Raw genomic sequence first — 9,885 nt, 5'->3', positions numbered from 1 at the left:
TGTACTGATTTATAATCACCATAAAATTTTATTATAAATTAAAGTCAAATTGAAATTATTACTTTTGCACAGCAATTTATTAGTTTTGTATTTGAACATGCTTGGCTACACTCGTGTTACAGCAATATAAGATTCGATAAGTAGCTACGCTTATGTTCTGTGATTAAGCTATGCTCAACAACAATAAATAATTTCACTAATAAAACTACACATACTGACTAAACCAAGCTCTCGCGACAATAACATCACTTAAACCCACACAGTGATTCTGCAATTATTGCTAAATTTACAATTGACCTTAATTTATTACAAACTACGTGCATTAGCAGAATTACTTTTGAGATCGGTATAGACGAACCAACTATGATTTTTGTCGTTGACTAGTTTTGTCTAGACTGGCAACACCTGAGACGCAACACGGTATTCCTACCATTTTTAAGTTACGCCGTGGTTGGAGCTCACAGCAATTTAATCGATCCGATTTCTCGATAAGTATTCCTACTCTTAATATTTTATTCTCGCCTGTAACCTAATTATTGGTTCTGAAATCAAGTACTGGAATGGTTATATCGTTTTAGACATTTGGAGTAAGTTTTTATTGATTTTTTTTCATTATTATCGTTTTGACAACCTAAAAATACATAGTTTATTTAACAGTAGCAGCAAAACATCACTACAGTCTCGCTCTGTGCTCTTGTAGTTTATTGTACATGTGTAATAACACAATGGTCACAGGCAGTTGTTCAACCTCACTTCTGAAATTGCTTTTTTCTAAACATTATCTGCATCACTGGCTTGTGGTGTTGGTTTGTGGTTTGTGCAGTCAGTGCATTTATACTTTATATCATCATTTTTTTTTTATAAATATCTCAATTATCTTTTAGAGATTCCTGGTAATAACGAACACAAAATATTCAATTCTGAGCATTCGTCGTGCCCGAAGTTCATTTCATTTCTAAGTATTGAGTACAAAAGTATCGTTATCGAATGGTAATGTACTCGATACCACAAAGTATTGAAACTGTTTTCGTGTCCCTACACGTCAGTGGCGTTCGTTTAAAAAATAGTTTATTTGGCTCTTAAAAATGGATGACTTAATTGAAATTTTACGACAATATAATGTTATTTATAATATAAAACATAAATAATATACTTTGACGGTTCGCAGGAAAGTGGACATAAGGTGCCAATCAAACCACTAATTTCAAATTCATGCGACGTTTCGATCCTTTATTGGTTCATCATCAGGCATCTAAAATATGTATAAATAGTGAAGAAAGTTGTACAACATTAATTAATCTATACAACAACAAAACCAAGAAAACCAAACCATTAGTACCTTTACACGTAGCAGTCAATCGACATCTCTTCATTAAAGTTCTTTTATTATGGTCTTTATATTGAATGAGGTTTCCTTGTTCTACCTGACTTTCTGAGTGATTGTTTTCGACGAGTGTTTAAACAACACCTGCATCACTGATTTTTGCTTTTAGTAACTACTGACTGTATTTTGATAACTCTGACAACAAAAAGTGTGTGTGTATTTATGTACGCACGTAAGAAGTATTTACTTACGAAGCAAGATGTTACTTACGAAGTAAGAAGTAACCACCATACCTGGTGGTCATTCGCTATCCACCACCTGCGACCCCGTTGGTAACTTGTAACACAGCACCATCAGTACTAAGTTGTTTTGGTTGATGTAATTGAAGTCGGTTTTTTTTCATTTTCGAGCAAAACAATTACCCTACAAATGAAGTGAAAGTTAAATATACTTCTCAAATTGTTATTTTCTAAGTATTAAAACGTCACCTGCATCACTCTTTTATTGCCTTGGGTTCTTCTTACCTTCGAAATAAAAGGTCGCTTATATATTTACTTAAACTTTTCTCAGTGACACACGACTCAACACTCTAACGGCGATTGTAATTTTGCAGCTCCTGGTGTGTCGGCGACGTCGCAGATGCCATCCGTGGTCACAGTCTCCACTGTTTCTCAGCTCAAGTGGTTATTCTTAGCTTGGCGTTTCAGTTGACGTTCTGTCTTGTTCGAACACGGCATCCTCTAATTCATGAAGATTATATAATTGTCTTAAATCACGGTTATCAATCCGCAACTTAATTTGCGTCCACTGCTACAATCAGTCACGTTTTACTCCCCGTCTGCGAGTTCTTCGTCTCGCCATACTACCAACTTTGGTATAACAATCTATAGATAAATATTTATAGAAGGAGTTTTAAGAATTAAGTAAGAGTTGGACCTAAGTGAACATGACTTTCAATAAACCTCGAGGATTAAGAGAAGGAATAAAAACACAATCTGCAACACTTTCTTCATCTTCCTCGTAGAGTTTCCTCGTTCGGAGTCCATTAAAGTGAAAAACACACTAAGATTTTCTCGGTTTATTAGCGCACAGTTGCTCGTATAGAACAACCTGATCTTTTCATAAATCGACTGCTTTTATAGTTATCATACAATCAAATACAACTCCTTTTAAAATTAACAAATAAATTAGATACTGTAAAATAATTCTTGAAATACATCTTAATATTTATAATAAATGTTTTAACGAATTTAAATAAGTTAAAATGATTTATATAATACAAAGGTTACTTAATTTAATCTGAACAAACATTAATGTGAACAAACATTAGCAATGTAAAGATGGCGCTGCAAGCAAGATTCGAAATGAAATTAAAAAAAGACTTATTGCATAAAATAATAAAATTCAGTACAAAATAATTATATTAATTATAATAGATATTAATTTGAATATTTACACAGTAAATTGAGTATTTTAACAATAAATGAAACATTAAACGTCTTCAAAGCATTGAAACAGTCAAAACAGTGTCTATTAAATATCAGATCTCAATAAGTAACGGTTTTATGTTTACAAAGTAACTATTTAAATCTTATACATTTTAGATATTCCTATAATATATTCACTTTAACAATAAACTAAAACATAAATATCAATAGTTTCCAATTATTGCCGATAGTCGGCGATTTGCGCCCATATACACGTACACGAATGATATGTCTCCATTGAAGGCGATCGTAAGCAGCATATATTGCACGGCGCAAGCTGCCTCCCACCGTATTCTTGATGACATCAGACCATCTTGCTGGTGTCCTCCCTTTGGCGTGTTTCCCTTCTTCTTGACACAGCGTTATAAGCTTATCAAGACTATGCTTAGGAGACCGCATAATGTGCCCGAAGAAGGTAAGGGCCCGCTCCATGCAGATCGATGAGAGTCGCTTGGTGATATTGAGCTCTTGTAAAATTGACTCGTTCGCCCTTATGGCAGTCCAAGGGATTCGGGGTAGTCTTCACCAACACCACATTTCGAATGCATTGATCTTACTGCAATCGCGACTTATGAGGCACCAAGTTTATGAGCCATACAAAAATACAGAGAACACAAGAGCTCGAACCAGACGGACTTTGGTTTTGCGATGGACACCATGATTCCTCCATATCTTGTTTACGTTGGTCATTGCACTTTTAGCAATTCCAGCACGTTGGCGAATTTCTTCAGTGCAGCTACCCACATTATTTATAAGATAGACAAACTCATTGGCTTTTTCATAGGTAATTAAGTCGATTCGAGTGAAGTAGAATTTGAGCTCTATCTACAACCATAATTTTGGTCTTTGTATGGTTAATTTTAAGAAGCTTGGCACTTTCAACTTCAATTTTCTTCAGCAGAACTGCCATCTCCTCTTAATCAAAAGCTAGTAACGTCGTATCGTCAGCATATCTTAGGTTCGTTATCTTCTGACCACCTATTGTGAGGCCCCCATCCCAGCTGTCCAACGCTATCCTCATTATGTACTCGCCATACAGATTGAATAGCTTCGCAGACAGAATAAAACCTTGAAGTACGCCACGTTCAGTATGGTAGGACTTCGACAAATGGTTTTCCGATTTCACGAAACTGCTTCCATCAAGGTACAGATTCTGTATTAAGAAAGTGAGATGAGGAGGAACACCCATTTCCTATCAAAACGCAAAGCATTGTGCACAAATTTTCTACACATTATACAACACAGCAAGCGTTCTTAGCTCTGCGCTTACTGACACAGTCTGTGTGTTCCTGTAGAGAGCCTCCACAAAAGATTTGATAGCTACAGTTACTCATTTCAAAGCGTGAGCAAAGTCTAATTATAGATTTCGAAAACATTTTCGATATCCTTTAGTACGGGGTTCGGCTGTGGATCATTCGTCGATGTCTAAGACAAACACTTGCTGACTTTCTCCAAATAGAATAAAACATTATCTGCATCACTTTAATTTTTTAATATTTTGGCTCGTAAACTTGCATTGAGTTTAATGGCTGGCCTTCACCGGTAAAGGGGTGATAGTGACCTTTCGAAGAAAAGGAGCAAATTATGAGTGGAGTCTGTGTTGTAGTGTAATTTTGTAAGTGACAAAAAGACTCTCAATACATATTTCATATTTCTTAGATTTTTTTAAATCCCATGCCATTCACGAGTATAACATAAGAAAATAACTATAGCATATAAGATGGTAAATAAGCTTCTGGTCCCTTTAAGGGCTCAGTATCAATCACAGCTAACCAAGTCTGACAGTTGTCAAAAATGTCTTGCACTGGAGTCTTGTATCTTGAGCAAGGATTCAAAGTGTCAATGAAGGTTCTCGGTAAATAATGCGCCTTCCTGGAAAGCGTCACTTTCATTATTTGTCGAAATACTTATTTGTCCAGATTCTTTCTTAGATAGCAAAATTACGATCAATCTAACCGCTTTTTGTAAACGTCGATCACTTCAGGTCAGACATATTTTTTTAATACTTGTTGCTGTGTTTGAACCTTACTATCTAAATCATTGTGTTCTAAGGGAGATATAACATCATCTGCATCACTTGTTCTGTGTGTTTGTGGAGTTTTTTTTGCAGAGCGAATGAAAAGTGCAAAAAAAGGAACTGATACAGTGTAAGTTTCAATTAAAAGTTCCTTCAAACTTATTTCGTGTGTTGTCCGTATTATCTCAAAAACGTTGTTCTTATACTAGATTTGCGTTTTATTATATTTATATAATAACCATTCTATTATAATTAAAAATAAAAAAGTACTAGTCTCATTGATGCAAGATGTAATATTTTAATTACAAAGAGTAGACATCGCGAGAGCGATCCTCTATGTAACCATTCAGACAACTATTGCACGACTGGTTTGGGCTGTGTGGACAAGAGAAAAGCCGCTATGCGACATATACATACTCACGGCAGCGGCAACAACATTGATAGATTGTTGGGCACTATGGGAAAGATGATTGCACACTACTCTCGGATGTTCCTCTGCTATTCTAATCGTCGATGCTTTGTCGGTAATGGATGAACAGTTTCCGCAAGACTACCATACATATATATACAAACATTGTGATGCGGAAGGTTCTATATACCTCACAACAATACGTATACAGTTTTGAGGCTCTACCACGGCCTCGGGATCATTAACGGAAAAATTGTTCGGCGACGTGCACAAATTTTTGAACATTTACGAAAAATTTCGGCGAAACTGGAATTAAGAATTAATTAAATTAAGAAATCACATTAAAATGAGTTGGACAGCCTTTAGTTGCATAAGGTATGCTTGTTTTACCTGAATTCCTGAATTATTATCTTCGACGTGTGTTAAAACATCATCTGCATCACTTCCTTAACTTTATGTTCTTTAAGCCTGTGGATATACTAAAATAAAATAAAAACCCCAGCTCCTAAATCACTGCCTTCTGAATGCAATAAAACAGTATCTGCATCACTGTTTGGGGAATGCCTTTGCTAATAACAAAAAGGTCACAAACCAATTTACATAACATTTTCTTCTTACACACAACTCAAACGAGCACTCCTACCGTGGAATTTCAGTGCCTCCGTAGAAGGTGCACCCCTTGCACTCGTAGCCCCAGTCTTGGCGCTAGTAGTGTTAGTCTGACACTAGACGCTTGTCAACGCACACATTGATTAAGTTACGATCCGTCTCCTACACGGACAAATCCTATGCCCATATCGCCTTTACTACTGAGCCGACCGTAGTTGTATTATTCTTTATCGTAGGTATCACTGTCAGGTTTTTTCTTATTAGTTTCTCATATGTTATATGGTACTTCAACATTTTATAAATGTAGATATTTAATGACTAGGGGTCGTTCAAGTACGCTGCTACACACACATTGATTGTTGTATACCTTCTTATGTTTATTTATATGAGTCCTCAAGGACGCCTGTTCTAAGAAACATGCTCCGCATATATCACAAGTGAACGTATCACAATGGTCGATCATATTTTTTTAAAGAATTAAAATAAGGAAACACTATTACACTCAGTACAAGTCAAGTTATTTAATGTGAGAAGGAGTTTCGAAAATTCGTTGGTGACCGGGTATACATCATCACATCACTTGAAAATGGAATAAAACATTATCTGCATCACATAGATTTTATTAATATGAGTTGAATATAAGTTACAACAAGGTGTTTAATAATTATTTCACATTTATGTGCGTGCGTCGACGTTCCCTTTGGCAGTGCCAAGGCCGATACTAAGATCAATCCCAAGGAATACTCCGAACACGAATTGGAAAAGATTACGAGACGTTTCACTCTTGAGCTCGCTAAGAAGGGCTTCATCGGGCCGGTTGTCAACGTACCAGCCCCTGACATGGGTACAGGCGAACGTAAAATGTCCTGGATCGCAGACACTTACGCTAAGAACATCGACTACCAAGACATTATTGCACACGCTTGCGTAAGGCCAAACCCATCAATCAGGGTGTTATCCACGGTAGAGTATCAGCTACTGGTAGAGGAGTGTTCCATGGTCTTGAAAACTTCATCAACCGAACAAACTACATGATTTGATAATTTTACCTTCATACTTATATTTTTGTACAGTCATTTTTAAGCTGAATGTTATCAATTTTAATATGCTATCAATTATATGGTACTGCAAATCGACAAAAATTCTAGATGCACGACTAAATTGACATCGATTTATGTAATTTTATGGTAGATGTGATAACGGTATGACATTGATGAATGGATGCATATTTCATATAAAAATATCTAGAACTAGTTGAGCGTATGGGAATAGTGTATTTGAAAATGATACTCGTAATAGTCCTTTTATCCCAAAAATTTAAGCTCCTTTTCATATTTTACACATTCAAATTTGAATTTTTTAAAAATCAAATCTGAAACCCAACCCCAAGCCTTGTCATCAATTCTTGAAAATTGCCTTTATAATTTTAACTTTGGAGATGTGAAGATTGGCACAGATTGACCAATAATAAATGGGCGTTTGTGAAAACAAACCCCTCAAAACTATCTATAGAGTGCGATCACAGTGCCTTTGAGTTTGTAATATCCGGTACACGTATTCTTAATATTCCTTCCCAATGTACAGCCTTGTTTAAGGAGGCAATCACCTCTTGTGGATATTTAAAATTTGCAATTTTAGCTGGAACAAGGTCAGCTTCATCGAAATCAGGCCACTTTTTTAAAGACATTAATTCTCCCGTTGAACCCCTTGCTCCTATTATTCTTTCTAATTTGAGACCCCTTCTCAAAACCCGATTTGGCTTTGTCATCTTTTTTTCCTTCGTAGGCTCATTCAATTCGATGACTTTGCTTATATCTTCGCTGTCAAGCTTGCGTTTTTTACCACGCGCTTTTTTTTTTTTGCTTTAGCCCCTTTTTGCTTTCGGCTATCTTCTTTATTATTCCTTAGTTAATTCGTCACAATGCAGGTTCCCCAGTGGCTCCCACGTGCTCTCTTCTTCCTTATTAAAGTGTGATCATTTAATTACACCTAAGAAAGACTACCTATTCGCACACGTGCAGTTGGATGTCTTTATCGTCGGAAGGCTTGATGCTTCAATCTCATTTTTAAATTCTTATGAGGGGAATATAACACCATGTGCATCACTGTCCTTAATATTATTGTATATTGCTTCGACATCAAAACCAACGCAGGTCTTTTCGCGAAAAGTTTTCTTTATTATATAAAACTTCAACCATGTAGCAAACGACCATTCTTAGCTTCGAGGTTCAGTTCCTACCCAAACGGTATACGTACGACGGATAACGGTAACGAGGGTATCGTTTAGAAAGTCTCCACGAAAGTTTTTAACCGAATTCTTTTCATTCATCCATCCATCAGCCTATAATAGTCTACTGCAGGACATGAAACCTCCCATATATCAATATGAGTAAATAAAATAAAATATTACTTACTGTTCCATGGTTATTTCAGTTGAAATCAGAAAGGGTTGAAGAAAGTTCAGGGAAAACAAGCGGTAATTCGCGGCAATCGCTGACTGAACTGACCACAGTTTAAAACAACAAATTTCAAAAAATTTTGTACCATAGACGTGCTAAATTGTACGTAAGAGTGAGAGATAGTTCATTCTAATACGATATTTGCTACGCTATTATTCTTTCTAATTTGAGACCCCTTCTCAAAACCCGATTTAGCTTTGTCATCTTTTTTTCCTTCGTAGGCTCATTCAGTTCGATGACTTTGCTTATATCTTCGCTGTCAAGCTTGCGTTTTTTACCACGTGCTTTTGTTTTTTTTGCTTTAGCCCCTTTTTGATTTCGGCTATCTTCTTTATTATTCCTTAACTAATTCGTCACAGTGCAGGTTCCCCAGTGGCTCCCACGTGCTCTCTTCTTCCTTATTAAAGTGTGATCATTTAATTACACGTAAGAAATACTACCTATTCGCACACGTGCAGTTGGATGTCTTTATCGTCGAATGGCTTGATAGTTCAACCTCACTTTTAAATTTTTATGAAGGGAATATAACACCATGTGCATCACTGTCCTTAATATTATGGTATATTGCTTCGACATCAAAACCAACGCAGGTCTTTTCACGAAAAGTTTTCTTTGTTATATAAAACTTTAACCATGTAGCAAACGACCATTCTTATATTAAAATAACAGATTCCCAATTCAAATGTAATATTTTGTTTATATTTAATTCCATACAATTTATTAAATCAACAAACTGTCACCGTGCAGTGTATATTATTTGAACGTGCGTGTAGCAATTGCCGTCAGAAGCGCTCACCTGCTAGCCCTCGCTATTGTTTCATTGATTCTCGAATGTTTAATGGTTCAGCCTCTCCTCTCTAATCATTATTTTCTTATTAGTTTCTCATATGTTATATAGTACTTCAACATTTTATGAATGTAGATATTTAATGACTAGGAGTCATTCAAGTACGCTGCTACACACACGTTAATTGTTGTATACCTTCTTATGTTTATTCATATGAGTCCTCAAGGACGCCTGTTCTAAGAAGCATGCTCCGCATATATCCCAAGTGAACGTACCACAATGGTTGATCATTTGTTTTTGTTTTTTAGGGAATCAAAATAAAGAAACACACAATTACACACAGTACAAGTCAAGTTATTTAATGTGAGGAGTTTTAAAAATTCGTTGGTGACCGGGTGTACATCATCACATCGCTTGAAAATGGAATAAAACATTATCTGCATCACTTAAAGTTTAAATTTAATAATTTTTTCATATTTTTTAGAAATTTATTCAATCCCATCTCTTTTCATCACAAATATATTCGTGAATCTTTTAATAGGCATGCATTTCTTAATCTACACGACCTATTTTTTACGAATCAGTTTGTGTTTCAACTGTTTATCCTAATCATTAATTTACTAATAGGATCAATTATCATCTGCGTCATTGGCTTACAATTAGGTAGTATTTGTAGCAAATCGAAAAAAAAGAAGTCTATTAATCATTTGATAAGTAGAGAATGGCCTAGCATCGTCAAAGGATAATGTTGTTGCAATTTCATTTAAGTTTTCTTGTAGTAAGTAGTAATTGA

The 9,885-nt window shown here is 35.6% G+C and overlaps 1 pseudogene; it reads left to right on the top strand.

Annotated features, from left to right (window-relative positions):
• Positions 1–5,583: 5,583 nt before the first annotated feature.
• On the top strand, positions 5,584–6,886 carry LOC123666921 (annotated as a pseudogene).
• Positions 6,887–9,885: the final 2,999 nt, after the last annotated feature.

This window comes from Melitaea cinxia, chromosome 27 (assembly GCF_905220565.1).
Source record: "Melitaea cinxia chromosome 27, ilMelCinx1.1, whole genome shotgun sequence".
NCBI classification, from domain to species: domain Eukaryota; kingdom Metazoa; phylum Arthropoda; class Insecta; order Lepidoptera; family Nymphalidae; genus Melitaea; species Melitaea cinxia.
This window is presented reverse-complemented; position numbering and strand designations above follow the sequence as displayed.